Source organism: Bos taurus, chromosome X (assembly GCF_002263795.3).
Source record: "Bos taurus isolate L1 Dominette 01449 registration number 42190680 breed Hereford chromosome X, ARS-UCD2.0, whole genome shotgun sequence".
Lineage (NCBI taxonomy): Eukaryota > Metazoa > Chordata > Mammalia > Artiodactyla > Bovidae > Bos > Bos taurus.
In genome coordinates this window covers 99,705,350-99,723,852 of record NC_037357.1, presented here as the reverse complement: position 1 = coordinate 99,723,852, position 18,503 = coordinate 99,705,350, and the positions used below count along the sequence as shown (strand labels likewise).

The 18,503-nt window shown below is 39.5% G+C and overlaps 1 pseudogene; it reads right to left on the bottom strand.

The window, feature by feature from the left end:
* Positions 1 to 3,867: 3,867 nt before the first annotated feature.
* LOC101906758 (small integral membrane protein 15-like) lies at positions 3,868 to 4,097 on the bottom strand (annotated as a pseudogene).
* Positions 4,098 to 18,503: the final 14,406 nt, after the last annotated feature.

Sequence of the window (18,503 nt, the reverse complement as noted above, 5' to 3'; positions counted from 1 at the left end):
GGAGTGCTTCCTGATTCTAGGAATCTGTAAGAACTTATTCTTTCATGGCAGTCATTTCCATGTCTGTGCGTCTTACCATAATTTAATAAAAGAAATCCTAGGAATGTTTTAAAATACAGGGCCTGTGATGCTTCTGGTCAGACTTTTACAACCCAAAATTTCTGACTAAGAAACCTCAGCTAAAATGAACTGGCAAATGTATTCCATTTGCTTAACTAAGTAACACAAGGAAGGTATTAAAAACAAGAACACTTTGGGAACGTTCTGTTTGGACAAGTGTACTGACAAATGTTGAAGGCTTGTGTTGCTCCAAATGGGCTTCTCTTTTCTTTTTTTAAGATCTTTGAAATGCTTAAGAGAATTTGATCCACTAAATGTTAGGAAAGTTTTTCACATTAGATTTGTAAATCTGCCTTTGTAGCTGTGAGAGAACCAAATGCATTAACTTTGTAAATACAGTTTGAAACACCTAAGATCATTCAATTAATTCAAGTTGAAACTGATGCTAAATACTGAGGAAATTTTGGTTTGTCAAATTTATGAAATAAGAGCATATTAATCAAATAACCAATTAAAGTGATGGGGTTTTTTTCTTACACAGAAATCACTTAGGTTATAAATATAGCTTATATGTTGAGCTTAAAAGCTGAAAAGTAATGGTTTTTATATTTATTATGTTGATAAATGAAATATTAAGACACAAGTAACTGTAAGACTATTTTTCTGTGCATGAAAGCTCTTTGCATAGAAAAGTCACTAACACTTAAAATTTTCCAAAGGCTTCACAAGGCACCTGAAATCAAGTCTAAAATCCTTAGCACAGTCCAAAGTACCAGAGGCAAGTCAGCCAGTGCATCCCTTTCCTTGTCATCCCTATGCTCCTTTACCCTCTGCCTCACTTCCCATACCCGGTCTCTGGGGCTGCCTATTGCTGGCTGCCAGCTTCCCTATCCCCATGGGTGCTGGTGTCATCTTAACCTTCCTCTTCACCTGGCTCTTTTGTGCCCTTCCTTCAAGCCTCAGCTTGAATGTCTCTTCCAACCAAGCCCCCTCTGAAACAAACACGTATGGTATTCTGTATTTTGCAACTAAAATCCACATTAGAATTCCCACCTATGGGGACTTCCATGGAGGTCCAGTGGTTAAGACTCCAGCTTCCAATGCAGGCAGTGAGGGTCTGATCCCTGGTTGGTCAGGGAACTAAGATACCATGTGCTGTGCAGTGAGGCAAAAAATTAATAAATAAATAAGAATTCCCACCTGTGTGTTAATTTTTTTGTTCTCCCCTGGGCAGGAACAACTTCCCCAGAGTGGTACCATTTGGCCAGGTCCCTAATAGGTGTTTTTTAAAACAATGAGCAAGTCTCTTGTCTTCTGAAATTCAACAAGAAGACCACAAGTGACCCTTCAGACACCCAGGACTAATCCCAACTACTGATGTTTGAGGCAAGACAATGCAAGCCCTCTGCCCCCATATGACCACCCCCTCCCAATGTAATGTCCTCTCTGTCCAGTCTTTCATTTGAGTGCAACCTTTTGGCCAAATCCCTTCATCTATGAAAAATATGATGATTAGCATGAAAATAATATTCTAAAGAAATGGAACTGGGCCAGTTGTATAGAAAACAAAGAGAACCTTGATTTCTACCTCACTCCATTCACACACACACATAATTATTTTGGGGTGTATTATAAATTTAAAGGTAAAACCTAGGACTACAAAAGATTCCATAAGAAGGCCTAAGAGGATATTTTCACCACTTTGAAGCAGACAGATTTCATACACAGGACACAGAAAGCCTTAATCACAAAGGGTTGGGGTTGTAGAGTTTATTTAAATCTTTTATTCTGCCATACTGGTAAGCACAATAGGATATACTTGCCAAGCTGATATTTGAAAATTGATATTTGATACAGAACCTTTCACTTCTGAAAACCCAGAATCTTAAAAAAGCTCATACTTGTTAGCATCACCAGAAATGTATCCTAGTGGATCCTGGAATCAGAGGGAAAAAATAGTTACAAAGCATACCATTCGAATAATTGCTGAAATTTGAGTATGGAGTGTATAGTTTTACTCAAGTTGTGTAAAGTAGTGACACTGTTAGTTCCTCAGTCGTGTCTGACTCTTTGTGACCCTGTGGACTGTAGCCCACCAGGCTCCGCTGTCCATGGGATTTTCCAGGCAAGAATACTGGAGTGGGTTGCCATTCCCTTCTGCAGGAGATCTTCCCAACCCAGGAATCAAACCCAGGTCTACCACATTGCAGGCAGATTCTTTATGTCTGAGCCACCAGGGAAGCCCCAAGTTATGTAAGAGAATGTCATTATTATGAAATTCATGAGGAAATATTTAGGAATATAAGGATATTTGCATGTCATTTACATTCAAATGAGTCAGGGGAAAACACATATGAGAAAGAGTGAGAAAGAGAGAGACAAGACAGAGATAGAGAGCAAATGTGGCAAAACATTAACAACTGAGGAATCTAGATCAACAACATACGAGTGTTCTTTGTACTATTCTTGCAACTCTTTGGTAAGCTAAAGATTTTTTAAAAAATAAAAATATATCAAATTTATTTTAATATCTAGTTTCATTTTTAAATTAAAGCTATTGGACAGTTTTTTTTGTAATTTAAAATTCATTATCAGAGGTGAGGAAAGAATTAATAAGCTTTTAATGATTAATGACAACTAAATTATTAACCATGCATTTTTAAAAGCCATGTTAGAGTAAAAATTTCCAGTTATGCTACTTAATGAAGGAACTATCTTTTAACTCTTTATTTCTAATTATAGTCTCATTTTGACATAATGTACATCTTTTTCATCCAATCAATACTATGCCAAACAAAAATTTTCCAAATGTTAAGCCTTTCTTTACTATTTATGAAATATGACTTAACTGTTACTCTTTAAAAGTTCCTTAAAGGAAATTTGAAATTTTAATTTTCACCATGAACCTGTTTGATCAAAAAGGTAAAGGATGTCACTACCACATTAATTAAAACAAAGAGTAGAATAAAAAGCAAAACTGGTATTTATATAATCAACAAATTATCTGAAAAACATTTTTACTACTTCACATTTCTTCTTAGCACAAGTGAGAATAAATTGGTTCCAAGGTACTACAGATTTGGCATTTTTACCACAGGCTTTAAATCATATTGTTACTATACTCAAATCATCTCAAGAAAATGGTGGTGTTCACAAGTACAAAAATTATTATATCCAGTAAGTGGTGTTCTACACAGTCAAGATAATAAGAGAATTCTTTACAAAATTATATTTTGAAAAATGCAGAATGTCTGACAATTACCAGTCTCACAAAAGCTAAAATGAGAAAAATACAGAAAATAGAAGTACTCATTAAATAATATTATTTTGCTTTGAGGAAGCCAGAAATGATTCTATTTGAGGAAATAAGTGATAATGATAAGAGATGTAATTAATACACCCTATCTCTTTTAAGCCAAAGCCTGTTTTTCACCTCAGGACAATTCTGATTTTTGCATTCTTAAGCCATTGTTTGAATAGAGTTCATAATCTAAAGCCATTTTCCTCCACAGGATGTTTTCATTTTAGTATTAATACATAAGTTGCAAAAAGGCAAATGACTACGTCAGTTACAAAGAATTTGTAGCATAATAAGAGCCAATTTATAGTAACTGTCAACCGACTTCTGTACTGAAGCTGAAAAGTTGCTACAGTACAGGTGAGAACTAACATGATTCTTCCATATGCTCAGACTTTGTTTACTGAAAAATACCATCATAAGATCTGAAAAGAAACCTTACTGGATCCTTCCAATGCTGAATAATTTTCCAAACGATTTTCCTCTGGTTGCAGAGCCTGTTTATGCCTTCAATGTTTTTTCAATCATTTAGTTTTTGCAATATTTTTTTGATATTTTTGTTTCTTCTTTTGCTCCTTTTCCCAATCATCTTAGCCAATTTCCAAGACAATATAGCACTTGCTAGAAACAATGACATTAGGGCCAAAATAACTGTGGAAAAGAAGTCATATGGGTCCTTTGAAGCCCACTCCACAACATACTCAGCCTAAGCCTTTACATCAACTCTTTGCAACTCCATGGACTATAACCCGCCAAGCTGTTCTGTCCATGGAATTCTCCAGGCAAGAATACTGGAGTGAGTTGCCACTTCCTACTCGAGGGGGTCTTCCCAACCCAGGAATTTAACCTGAATCCCTTGCATCTCCTGGATGCAAGGTAGGTGGATTCTTCACCACTAACGCCACCTGGGATTATTGGCCAATTATAATTTCATATGATCCTTGGTTGGTTGTGTTCTTCTTTAGCTCTACCATAAACTCTGACTGGAGGCTTAAATCCTATATACTCCAGGGTGGAAGCAGGAAGGCAGAAGCAGTGGTCTTCCCAGCCCACCCATGGGCCAGTGCTCACCTGGATCCTAGAGTTGCTGTTGTTTTAATTTTAAGAACAACAACAACAACAACAAAAAGTTCTTGCTGAAACTGAGTTGAATCCTGTCTCCCAAAGATTTCCATCTCTTTGGATCTAATTCTGTCCCTTCTGTGATCTTTCTGGACAAACATACTTTTCCACTATAATACCATTTCAGACATCAGAATGATGGTATCATGACTCTCCTAGCTTTTTCTCAACAGATAATCTGGGTAGGAACTTCACCTCTTTCCTGATCTCTACCCTTCTTTGCTCCCTAGTTGTTCTTTCTCTTCCACTCAGGGCAGATATAAACACATGTGCACACACACACACACACAAATACACTCACAAGTGTATATATTAAGTGTGATGTCTTACTTTGGGAACCTCTGTCAGCTCCTACATGTGCAGAGCTGTCCATGGGAATGCACAAGGAGTAATTTTCTTCCATGCATAAAAATCTCAACAAAATGTCAAAGGCTTCTCAATAAGACTGTGACACAGCCTGTCACTCACTGCATTGGCAAAGAAAAACTAGAGAGCAAAGCATTGTCTCTTTCAGCAGGACTGTGAGATGAATGGAGTCTCAGGAACTCACAGTGTGTGGAAAAGAGAAGAAATAAGACATAAAAGCCCGCTGTAGAAAGGTTGTGCTATGGTGTGATGTGTTTCCCCGACCCCACCACTCTTTTCAGAGACAGAAAAAAAATGGATGATGGTAGATTTCACCAATTCTTTCATAAGTGAATGAATGAGGCTTTCCCAAAGAAAACTGTCTCACAAAATGAATGGCTCCATTAAACAAATCTGGTGACACAATCAGACATTAGGAACCAAGATAGCCACAAGTTCTACTCAGTGCACAAAGGCACAGATGGATCTGAATTCTGAGGATGTGTATTCACATTTAAAGTATTGACTGATGGCATGGATTGCATGAGATCTACCAAAAGTGAAAAGTGAAAGCGAAATTGTTAGTCTATCCGTCGTGTCTGACTCTGTGACCACATGGACTGTAGCCCACCAGGCTCCTCTGTCCATGGAATTTCCCCAGGCAAGAATACTGGAGTGAGTAACCATTTCCTTCTCCAGGGAATTTTCCCAATCCGGGGATCAAGCTCAGGTCTCCTGCATTATAGGCAGATTCTTTACTGTCTGAGCCACCAGGGAAGCCCCAAGAACATGAGTGGCTAGCCATTCCCTTCTCCAGGGGAGCTTCCTGACCCACGAATGCGAACCTGGGTCTCCTGCATTGTAGGTGATTCTTTACCATCTGAGCCACCCAGTAAGGTACATTTAGCATGACCAAAACCTAGCTATAGCAATGAACGCCTGTGAAATGTATTTTTACCAAGATAGCTCCAAACCTGTTTGCTGGTGTGTTCCCAGGGCTTGGAACAGGAGGTTTGAAATATAGCAAGCTTCTCAAGGTCCTTTCTACCTCCTTGATGCTGAGCACAGAGTTCTTGCAGACTCCATGTTAAAAGTAGAACATTAGCACCATCTAAAGGCTACATTCCAAATGTCTTGCCAGTGTAAATGTTGCCTGAAATAGTGTTTACTGTGGATTTTTTTGGGCTCCAAAATCACTGCAGATGGTGACTGCAGCCATGAAATTTAAAGACGCTTACTCCTCCTTGGAAGGAAAGTTATGACCAACCTAGATAGTATATTGAAAAGCAGAGATATTACTTTGCCAACAAAGGTCAGTCTAGTCAAGGCTATGGTTTTTCCAGTGGTCTTGTATGGATGTGAGAGTTGGACTGTGAAGAAAGCTGAGCGCCAAAGAATTGATGCTTTTGAACTGTGGTGTTGGAGAAGACTCTTGAGAGTCCCCTGGACTGCAAGGAGATCCAACCAGTCCATCCTAAAGGAGATCAGTCCTGGGTGTTCATTGGAAGGACTGATGCTGAAGCTGAAACTCCAATACTTTGGCCACCTCATGTGAAGAGTTGACTCATTGGAAAAGACCCTGATGCTGGGAGGGATTGGGGGCAGGAGGAGAAGGGGATGACAGAGGATGAGATGGCTGGATGGCATCACTGACTCGATGGACATGAGTTTGAGTGAACTTCGGGAGTTGGTGATGGACAGGGAGGCCTGGCGTGCTGCGATTCATGGGGTCTCAAAGCGTCGGACACGACTGAGCGACTGAACTGAACTGAATGCTTTGGAGTATTGACGCTGAAAATTTTTGCCTACCGAGAATGAAGCAGTGGGCCAGTATCACATGCTATGTGTCTGAGATGGTTATATTTCTGGAGAGGTACATGTTATCTGTAGTGCTTGCCTGTTTGAAAGAGTAGGCCTTTTAAAAAAATTTTTATAGAAATATTGATTTACAATGTGTTTCAGGTGTACAACAAAGTGGTTCAGTTATACCTATATGTATAAACGCATACATTAATTTTTTTTACATTCTCTTCCCTTATAGGTTATTATAAGATATTGAGTAGAGTTCGCTATGCTAAACAGTAGGTCTTTGTTGTTTATCTATTTTATATATAGCAGTGTGTACCTGCTAATCCCAAACTCCTAATTTATCCATCTCTCCCCTTCCCAAAAGTAGGTCATGTTTATCAAAAGCTGTACTGGCTTGCTGTATTGTAGGGACCTGTTATTCCTTAGCTCAAACTGCCAGTGGGTCTAGTCTGAACTTGGCCATTGGTGGGAGGGAGGCAGTTGAGGAGCGGGGGGAACCGGGCAGTTATGAAATAGCCATTAGCCTTGTAGGAGAGATGGGGGCTCCAGGTCTGCTTTGCTCTTTGCTAGGTTTGTGGCTTTAACCTCTCTGATCCTCTTAGGCATAAAGCAAGGTTGCTCAACTAGATTATCCTTAGGGACCTCTCCTTTTCTACCATCATTGTGGCCCTGCATTTTGAGACCATGATTAACCTGGTCCCATACCTCTATTTTATATCATTTTGGGAAGCACAAGAAAATGATCCAGGAAACTTTCTGTTATATTATACCCAGGTGAGTTGTACCCAAATCCTTTGGGTTCAAAGGCAAGGAAAGCCTGACTTAAAGTTTCTTTGGAAAGTTTCCAAGGCCCCAGTAGTAAGCTAGAGTCCCCAGATTCCCTAGAAGTTACTAAGGACCTATTAGAAATAGGAGCTTGTCTTTAAAAGACTTGGGTGGTAGGAGGATTTTACAATAGATTGACCCTCTGATACAGTCATCCAATGGAAATGTGACTTCTGAGGGTCAAACCTTGGCAGGTGTGGGGACAGAGAGTGGATGCAGCAAAAAGAAAAAGAATTTTAAGCTTAGTAGATAGAGATCTAGGGCTTCGCAGATGGCGTTAGTGGTAAAGAACCTGCCTGACAATGCAGGAGTCGAAAGAAGCATAGACTCGATCCCTAAGTCAGGAAGATCCCCTGGACGAGGGCATGGCAACCCACTGCAGTATTCTTGCCTGGAGAATCCCATGGACAGAGGAGCCTGGTGGGCTACAGTCCATAGGGTCACACAGAGTCGGAGATGACTGAAGCGACTGAGCACACGCGCATGCAGACAGAGATCTGTGGTTAGTTTGCCTCTGCCCCTTACTGGTCGTGAGACTCAGGAAAAATCACTCAACTGCTCTAAGCTTTGGTTTCCACGTCTGTAAAATGCACCTAACAACCAAGTTGTTGAGAGGATTAAATTAGACACTGTACTCATCTAGTCTAGCCCAATACTGGATGCAGCATAAATATCCCATGAATGATGTCACAAGCTTATTATTTTAAAAGCAGACTCTCCCGTTTAAGGCAACACAGTGAACAAAGAAAGGTTTGAGATTCTTGTGCATTAGCACAAGCCCCAGCAATAGATTTTGAGTCTCAGATCTAACAATGCTTGCCAGGTTCCTCTGACACACAGCCTGGGTTCTTGCTTTTGTCTTTCAAAATGGCCTCTTAGCTCTGTGCTTCTTGAGTGTCTGCCATCGGTTGCACCTTTCCTCTGCACCATCTTGCTTCTGCTTTTAGCACAGGTGGCTTTGCTGTCAGGGTGTTTGAAGTCTTCCTTTGATGGCCCTGCAACTAAGCAACTTAATTATGAATGAGCACTCTGCCTAAAAGCCTGTATCGCTCTGCTCTTGTTTTTGTTCAAGTACCTCTGGCATTTAGCCAGGGACTCGATACACAAAAGCAAAGGGATGACCGACCCACCCACCCACCACTGAACGACCCCACTCCCTTCCCATCCATTTGCTGCTTGCTGCCTTTGTTAGAAGGGAAGAGAGGAAGAGAGAGCTATGAGGAAAAGATCATGAAAATATAATACATTTTTGTGAAATATATTGATAACATGTTTAACCTTTAAAAAAAATTCTCAAAATGAATGATGCATTATCAGCAATTCATTCTGTTCCAAGATTGGTCAAAGCAATGAGCTTACTTCTATTTTTAATCACTTACATAAAATATCACCCATGTACAGCTCTTGAAAAGAAGAGAAGGAAACATGAGAAACTGAATAAGTAAAAATACAAGGTTTCTTTGTGGTGAAAGTACAGCAAAAACTTTATCTTAAGAATAGTTAAGTGTTAGAGCAGGGCTCTGTGTGTGTGGGGTGTGTGTGTGTAGAATATTCATGATATGGGAAGAGATCTTCATAATCTGGTCTACAAAACTGAGTAGTAGAAAGCAAAGTGATGCTCTCTGGATCACACAGCCGGTTGGTGGTGGAGCCAGGAGGGCATTTGGATTTCCTGACTCTTAGATACTTTTGAGCAAGGCCATGTGGACAGTGAAGTCTCCAAAGTGTCCAAGTAACTGTTGCTTGTGTTACTGTTGCTTTTGAACTGTTACTAAACCAGTTCAACTTCTTTTTTTGTTCCCTCAACCTCTTTGCTCTTGTTCTTAGACTTGTCCACTATATTTGCTCCCTTTTTACACAAAGATTTCAGTACATATGTTTCAAAAATAATACATGGTTGGAATTGACATGCACTGTGAATGTAAAATAAGCACCAGATTTCAAAGACTTGATATGACAAAAAGAATGTGAATGATCTTAGTGATAACTTTTCTTATTGATTACATGTTGAAACAATATTTGGGATAGATTGGATTGAGTAAAATTTATTAAAATTAATTTTACCTGTTTAAAAAATTTTAGTGTTGCTACTATGGAGTTAAAAATGATTTATGTGGCTCACATTATAGCTTCAATCATGTAGAATTATAATCTTCCAATTTGAATTAGATATTCTACTCTTTGTTCAAATCCAAGATTTGCAACAAAGGCTTCTGGCTAAGGGTACATGACTACTGTTTTGGCAAAATAGAATTTAATGGAAGAAATGATTGACTTAGGTATATTAAGCTGTGCTAATCAATAATTGCACTGTTTGGGGCAGATTATATAAATTATACTAATCCATAGTTGTACTATTCTGGTAAAGTAGAAATTAACATAAGGCATAAATGATTTAAATGCATTAATTTGTACAATTTACTATAATCCTCCCTTCCTTGTGGTGGAACATATAGTCCCCAACTCTCTGGTGTCTTTAAATTTAAATGTAACCAAAAATGTTGCCTTCATAAAGTTCTTCCAGCAGGCCACCACTCAGAACATACCTCAGAATAGGCTCATTAACTCACAGCTGTAAGCTGTTATTAAAGGGTGGGGTGTGAAGCAGAGAGAGAGAAGACAGGGCTTTTGAGAATAACTGAATGATGCGAGGAAGAAAAGGCTGTACATTACTTCAGAATAAATTAATTTCCCAGAAAAATATTAAAAAGCTTACACATTGTTTTCATCTAAGCCTGATTCATGCATGGAGGAGGGCAAATAAAATGATCTAATAAGTGTCTTCTGCCACTAGAGTGAATGTAATTTTAAAGCAGAATATACAAGCTAAAAATTAAGCTATAAAATAGAAACCAACTTTGATTTATTTCTACCAATTTAGTACTATAACCTTAAAAATGAAAACTTTTTACTGTATAGTAATATAACAGAAAATCTTAGGAATGCATAAATTTTTCTGGGGAAACATATGGATAAGAATACCATTCAGATTAGGCAAAGCTCTATTTGAGAAGTTGCACCTTGTTCTAACTCTGAATGCATAATGCAAATGGTTGCTAATATTCATGAGTGCTACTCAGTGCCAGGCATTGTTCTGGGTTTCTACACATCATGTATTAACGTATTTAATTGTCATAATAGAATCATGAATTCTATTTATAGACTCATCCTACCTTACAGATATGAAATCCAAGCCACAGAAAAACGGAAAAGCTTGCCCAGAGATCACATGGCTAGTAAACAGCAGAACAGGGGTGTAAGGCAGTCTGGCCTCATAGCTCACGATCTTAACATACAACGAGCACTCTGAGTTAGTGAGTAAAAGTGGCCAAAGAGTTAAACAAAGTCTTAGAATATTGGTTTCAACAACAATAATGAAGAATTCATTTGCATGGATCATGGGAAATTGCCATGCAAGAAGAATCAAGGATTTAGCATTGGCCAATGGCATGAGCCTTGGTTGAAAAGTCAGGAGACACAGGATCAGAAACCTCTATAAATAACAGTGGTCCCCAACCTTTTGGCACCAGCGACTGATTTCATGGAAGACAATTTTTCCATGGACCAGGGGGTTGGGGGGAGTGGTAGGAGGGTGGTTTCTGAAAGATTCTCATAAGGAGCATGCAACCTAGATCCCTCACATGCACAGTTCACTGTCGGGTTTGAGCTCCTATGAGAATCTAATGCCACCGCTGATCTGACAGGAGATGGAGCTCAAGCAATAAGAGCCATGGGGAGCAGCTAGAAATACAAATGAGCTTCACTCCCTGGCCCATGGCTCACCTCCTGCTACGTGGCCAGAGCAAGGGGTGTGGGGAGGAAGGATGGGGAGTTGAGGAACCCTGTTCTATAGAGTGAGACAGTGGGATGATGTGCCCTCCACGTACCTTTATCAGACCAATTATTCTGTTAGTATTATGGCTTCTGAGAGCTTCTTCCAATGACAATTACCTAAAAAGTCATGAATCGCAAATGAAGTTGTGGAATTTAATAAGGGCAGGTGAAGGAGACTGCCCCAATGCGAAGAGGCAATAATTGGACGCTAGGATTATGGGAAAAACACTGCTGGTGTCGACCAAAATTGAAGAGGACACATTGTTAAGAATTTAGTTATTTAAAACCAAACACAGGGTTTAGAATATCAGTTCTTATCAGGAAAGATCTTTACCTCTTTAAATTTTTTTCCACTGCACATATGCATGGACAGTTACTTTAATACACTTTGTGATGATAATGGCAATATTAGGTTTAGTGATTGTTTTGAAGATAATGAAGAATTCTCAGATACCAAAGAAAGTCTGAATGATTAGAAACCATAAGAACTTACTTGTACTATCTGTACAGTGAGGGTAATATTAACCTCACAGTCTGTTGGTAGGATTAAATGAGATAAAGCAGAGAAAGTGCTAAGCTCAATGTCTGCTTCATTATGCTCTGTTAATCAAGTTTAAAAATGATGACAGCAACAGTGATGATGACAATGACAGGCCACACAAGTCAAACTGCACTAAGGGAGCCATGTCTAACTCTCAACAATTTTAAAATAAAACATTCCATTTAACATGTATACATTACATGAAAATATTGAAGCTATTCAAAAGATTACAGCCAAATATGACAGGATTTTAAACTCACAAGCTCAGCTTTGGTTTTATATATAATTTGAAATATATTTATTTTCTGCAGAAGCTTATATTCAAATAGCATATTCTCTAAAGTTCTGTTGAATCAAACCCCTCATGGTTTGTGTCAACAAGCTCTCTACATTCTGGGATGGTAGTTTGCAAATGAGAACTGAGAGATGCCAACACAAGATGGTTTGGTGGTCATTGTCTTCTGTTTTCAAGTTTCAGGAAAAAAAAAAGAGGGTGTTACAGAATTGCAAAGAACTTATGGTTTCTTATCCAGGAGATTTCTGTAGTAATTAATTTACCTCATAAGGATGAGATACCATCTGTGCAAGTGCTGTATCATTATAATGTTATTATTGAAAGTCATAGCCCCTTGGTTTAAAGATGGCCTCCTTAAAACCAAGCACACAAGAACATCTGCTTGTGGATTATCTCTATGTGTCACCAGTGAACTTATTATAGTCATCTCTCACCCTCTCTAGGTTGTACATGTATGAAAATCAAGGCTATAGCTTTTTCACCTCAGTATCTCCAGCACTTAGATATTGGTACATATGTTGAAGCTGTGCATTTAGAGGAAGTAGAAATATTGATTTGAACCTTAAATATTATGGGCCACTTCAGAAGACAAGATGGCTTAGATGCACTTGCTTCCTTTTCCAGGCCAATAAAATATGTAGAAGTTATTGTTGCAGGTTTGGTTCCCAAGACTCAGAGGCTGAGATGGAGCTTGTGATGCAAGGTATTTATTAGGGATCATCACAAACACAAAGAGAGAAGCATGCCTGGCCAGAAAGAGAAGTAGAGCTGACATGCCTTCTGCCAACCCAGTTGGACAGCTCTGGCTAGAGTTGTCTTTCATCAGAGTAATATAGATAGGCTCTTATGACTCCACCTACATTAGTCACTGGATGTGAAAGCCACCCCTGGAAGAGCATACCCCTGGGCAAGGTGACTCTGCAGCTGAGGCACTCTTGGAGAAGACTGACAGCTGAGGCAACAAATCCTTCCTTGATGCATGCATGTCCATGTCCACCCTGGTCACCAAATTTTAAATGTTCTGTCTACCATGTGATAAGATGGCATTAACATGTCTTTAATCAATAAGATTAGACCACTAGACCATTCAGGTATGACCTAAATCAAATCCCTTATGATTATACAGTGGAAGTGAGAAATAGATTTAAGGGACTAGATCTGATAGAGTGCCTGATGAACTATGGACTGGGGTTCATGACACTGTACAGGAGACAGGGATCAAGACCATCCCTATGGAAAAAAATGCAAAAAAGAAAAATGGCTGTCTGGGGAGGCCTTACAAATAGCTGTGAAAAGAAGAGAAGTGAAAAGCAAAGGAGAAAAGGAAAGATATAAGCATCTGGATGCAGAGTTCCAAAGAATAGCAAAAAAAGATAAGAAAGCCTTCCTCAGTGATCAATGCAAAGAAATAGAGGAAAACAACAGAATGGGAAAGACTAGATATCTCTTCAAGAAAATTAGAGATAACAAGGGAACATTTCATGCAAAGATGGGCTCGATAAAGGACAGAAATGGTATGGACCTAACAGAAGCAAAAAATATTAAGAAGAGGTGGCAAGAATACACAGAAAGTGAAGTCACTCAGCCGTGTCTGACTCTTTGCAACCCCATGGACTGTAGCCTACCAGGCTCCTCCATCCATGGGATTTTCCAGGCAATAGTCCTGGAAATGAAGTGGGCTGCCATTTCCTTCTCCAGGGGATCTTCCCAACCCAGGGATCGAACCCAGGTCTCCTGCATTGTAGACAGATGCTTTACCATCTGAGCCACGAGGGAAGCTCCAAGAATACACAAAAGAACTGTACAAAAAAGATCTTCATGACCCAGATAATCACGATGGTGTGATCACTCACCTAGAGTCAGATATCCTGGAATGTGAAGTCAAGTGGGCCTTAGAAACATCACGACGAACAAAGCTAGTGGAGGTGATGGAATTCCAGTTGAGCTATTTCAAATCCTGAAAGATGATGCTGTGAAAGTGCTGCACTCAATATGCCAGCAAATTTGGAAAACTCAGCAGTGGCCACAGGACTGGAAAAGGTCAGTTTTCATTCCAATCCCAAAGAAAGGAAATGCCAAAGAATGCTCAAACTACCACACAATTGCACTCATCTCACACGCTAGTAAAGTAATGCTCAAAATTCTCCAAGCCAGGCTTCAGCAATACATGAACTGTGAACTTCTGATGTTCAAGCTGGTTTTAGAAAAGGCAGAGGAACCAGAGATCAAATTGCCAACATCCGCTGGATCATGGAAAAAGCAAGAGAGTTCCAGAAAAACATCTATTTCTGCTTTATTGACTATGCCAAAGCCTTTGACTGTGTGGATCACAATCAACTGTGGAAAATTCTGAAAGAGATGGGAATACCAGACCACCTGACCTGCCTCTTGAGAAATTTGTATGCAGGTCAGGAAGCACCAGTTAGAACTGGACATGGAACAACAGACTGGTTCCAAATAGGAAAAGGAGTATGTCAACGCTGTATATTGTCACCCTGCTTATTTAACTTATATGCAGAGTACATCATGAGAAACACTGGGCTGGAAGAAGCACAAGTTGGAATCAAGACTGCCAGGAGAAATATCAATAACCTCAGATATGCAGATGACACCACCCTTATGGCAGAAAGTGAAGAGGAACTAAAAAGCCTCTTGGTGAAGGTGAAAGAGGAGAGTGAAAAAGTTGGCTTAAAATTCAACATTCAGAAAACGAAGATCATGGCATCTGGTCCCATCACTTCATGGGAAATAGATGGGGAAACAGTGGAAACAGTGTCAGACTTTATTTTTTTGGGCTCCAAAATCACTGCAGATGGTGATTGCAGCCATGAAATTAAAAGACACTTACTCCTTGGAAGAAAAGTTATGACCAATCTAGATAGCATATTCAAAAGCAGAGACATTACTTTGCCAACAAAGGTCCGTCTAGTCAAGGCTATGGTTTTTCCTGTGGTCATGTATGGATGTGAAAGTTGGACTGTGAAGAAGGCTGAGCACCGAATAATTGATTCTTTTGAACTGTGGTGTTGGAGAAGACTCTTGAGAGTCCCTTGGACTGCAAGGAGATCCAACCAGTCCATTGTGAAGGAGATCAGCCCTGGGGTTTCTTTGGAAGGAATGATGCTAAAGCTGAAACTCCAGTACTTTGGCCACCTCATGTGAAGAGTTGACTCATTGGAAAAGACTCTGATGCTGGGAAGGACTGGGGGCAGAAGGAGAAGAGGACGACAGAGGATGAGATGGCTGGATGGCATCACCGACTCGATGGACGTGAGTCTGAGTGAACTCCAGGAGTTGGTGATGGACAGGAAGGCCTGGCGTGCTTCGATTCATGGGGTCGCAAAGAGTCGGACACGACTGAGCGACTGAACTGAACTGGAATCAATGAGAAATTTGTAATTACATTCATAATTGAGTTAAAGAATTTACCCATGTTTTCATAGATTTCTGGTAGAATCTACCAAAATATTTCATAAATATAATGAAGAGTTCAGGGAAAACTTTGATTTGTTGGCATATGATGTCATTTTCACATGAACTATTGTCCTTCAGCAAGTGGTGGCTGGGTACTTGTTTGTACATTAAAACAGATGTTACTAAGATGTTTCAATGGGCAGTCTTTCTGGGATGTAACAATATACCTATGGCAGAGCTTGGGTAGAACCTTTCTGCCCAGATCCAAGCCTTTCCATTATTCTAGTTCCTGAAGGGAAAGGGCTTGTCTGTCTACCCAGATGTGACTGTGTCCTGGGGTCAGGAATCAGCATCAGCAGGATATGGCTTCCATTTCTGATCTAAGCCTTCCCAACTACCCATGCATTTGGTGTTTCATCTTGTGTAGCTGTCTTATTCAAGTGTGTATGTTTCAATGGGGCCTGAAAAAGTAACCAAAAGTAAATCTGTATCTTAACTTCTCCAAGGTCACAAGAAAGAAATCAACTTACCTAAACAGTTCCCCAGTCATAACATGTAGGCGCCACGTTCTACCTAATACAAAATCATGGCTTGAGTGGATTAGCAAACACTTGAGTTTAGAAGAAAACCAATTGTTATTTCCTCAAGACCCAAACCAGTTGAATTGTTCTTCATTCTAAGTTTCTGAGGAAAGTTCAGGTGGTTACATGAAGAAAACTAAAGTGATTGGTCTGGGAAATTGAGAACTCAAGAAAATCAGTTCAGTCCATAAACCTCTCCATTTTCTACTGCACTATTAACACATTATTATTAAATGCTTATAAATTATGAGGGTAAGATCAACTTACCCTAAAGGAAATCCTTATCCTATCCTAAAGGAAATCCTTATCCTTATCCTAAAGGAAATCAGCCCTGAATATTCATTGGAAGGACTGATGCTAAAGCTGAAACTCCAATAATTTGGCCACCTGATGTGAAGAACTGACTCATTGGAAAAGACCCAGATGCTGGGAAAGATTGAAGGCAGGAGGAGAAGGGGACGACAGAGGATGAGATTGTTGGATGGCATCATTGACTCAATGGACATGAGTTTGAGTAAGCTCCGGGAGTTGGTGATGGACAGGGAAGACTGGAGTGCTGCAGTCCATGGGGTTGCAAAAAGTAGGACACGACTGAGTGACTGAACTGAACTGAAGATCAGCTTATAAGAGGCTTGCCCTTCACAATTGTAGATTATCACACATATCTTAAAGATGTAAGTTGCTAAAAGTATAACATAATTTCCCTTTATTCATTCAGAGCAAATGGGGAAGACATTCCTTTGGCATTTCAAGAACGCAGTGTTTTTAACTGATCAATGTTTTCATTTAGTTATCTCTCAGTCCTTAGGGGTAGACATTAACATATGGCTAAATATGTTTAATTTTTTAAAGATATAGTGCAAATTCCATAGTAACTTACTATCCAATAATGTCTAAATTCTCTCCATTCCCAGGGCTATTTTTAGGTCTTTTGGAAAATTATAACTTTTTCCTCTTTCTCAGCCTTGATATGCCCCATTAAATTTTACTCTGTCTCGCTATGCTCTTTTCCAGCCCATTCACCATAGTCAACATCCAAGATCCTGAGAAAAGCAGGACTCCTTTCAGAGGCAATGGGACAGAAGAACTCATGGTTGTGGAGAACAGGAAGTCTGGGTTCTAGTCTGAAATCCAGGACTAAGTGTATGACTTTGGGCAAATTCCAGGGTTTCTGCATGTCTCCATTTGCTCAGAGAGAGAAGGACGGAAGCTTTTTAATGGCTCTCCAATGCCACTGTTCTCTAACGTTCCAAGCATATTCTACTTTTTTCCATGGGGGAAACTTTGACAATAGACCATGTAATAGAATTGGAAGGAAACACTTTCTATGGCTTTCAGAGAATTTGGAAAATATGAATCATAAAACTGCCCCCCTCCAGTCCCACATTGGTAGCAAGGAAATAAAGATTTAGTTTAGGGCATATGACCCTCAAAGCAAATTGTTTTCCAAGCCAGGAAGAGATATTTTAAGACTAGAAACACTATTTTCACTTTTTGATTACTGACATGAAAGAATAGCCATAAATGTGACCAGCAGTTAATACTTTCATTATCAGTTATGAATTATAACAATTCAACTTTAGGTGTTAAATTTAATTCTTTTTTTATGACAAAATTTATCTTCTATAATGATTCAAATTACCACTTCACATTTGCCTTCAGAATGAGGAGAACCTCCAATTTAGTGGACTGGCTGGCTCTGTCACCATGAAGGTCAAGATCAAGGTCAAGGTTTAATATATTAGTCTCATTCTGTTCCAAAGCCACAAATATAAATTTAACCCTGCTGGCTTTCTTAAAAACATGTGAAAGTTATGCCAAAGAATGTATAAAACCATCATCACTACAGAAAATGTAATTCTTGTGTTAACTGTACTAACAGTGGGATGCACCGTCATCTCTGGTGAACCAAGACAGCAAGGTGTCACAGTTGCCTTGGAAGCTGAACTGCCAGCCTGGGTTAGTGTTGAGATGCTTAAAGTGGACACAGCACTATGCCAGCACCATGAGTATTCTTGCAATGCTCCTAAGTACCATTGGCCCTGGATCAATGGGCACAGAATGGCACAGAAACCATTGTCTGTGAACCATTTGTTCTCCTTCTGGTTCTTCAGACTTCATTTATGGATACTTATTTTCTTCTGAGAATAGTGCCTAAGAGATGCACCAGATTTTGTGCCCATTTGGTAAGCTAGATTCTGAGACTAAAAGCCACATGTCATAAGCCCCCACTACCCTAGTACATTGATTTTCAAACAAATGTCCCCATCCAGTATCTTCTGAAACCTTATCTCCCTCTATTTCTGGATCCCCCTCACACACCATAGGGGATACATCCTAGTAGTTGAGTAGGAAAAAACAATCCTTACACCATCAAGA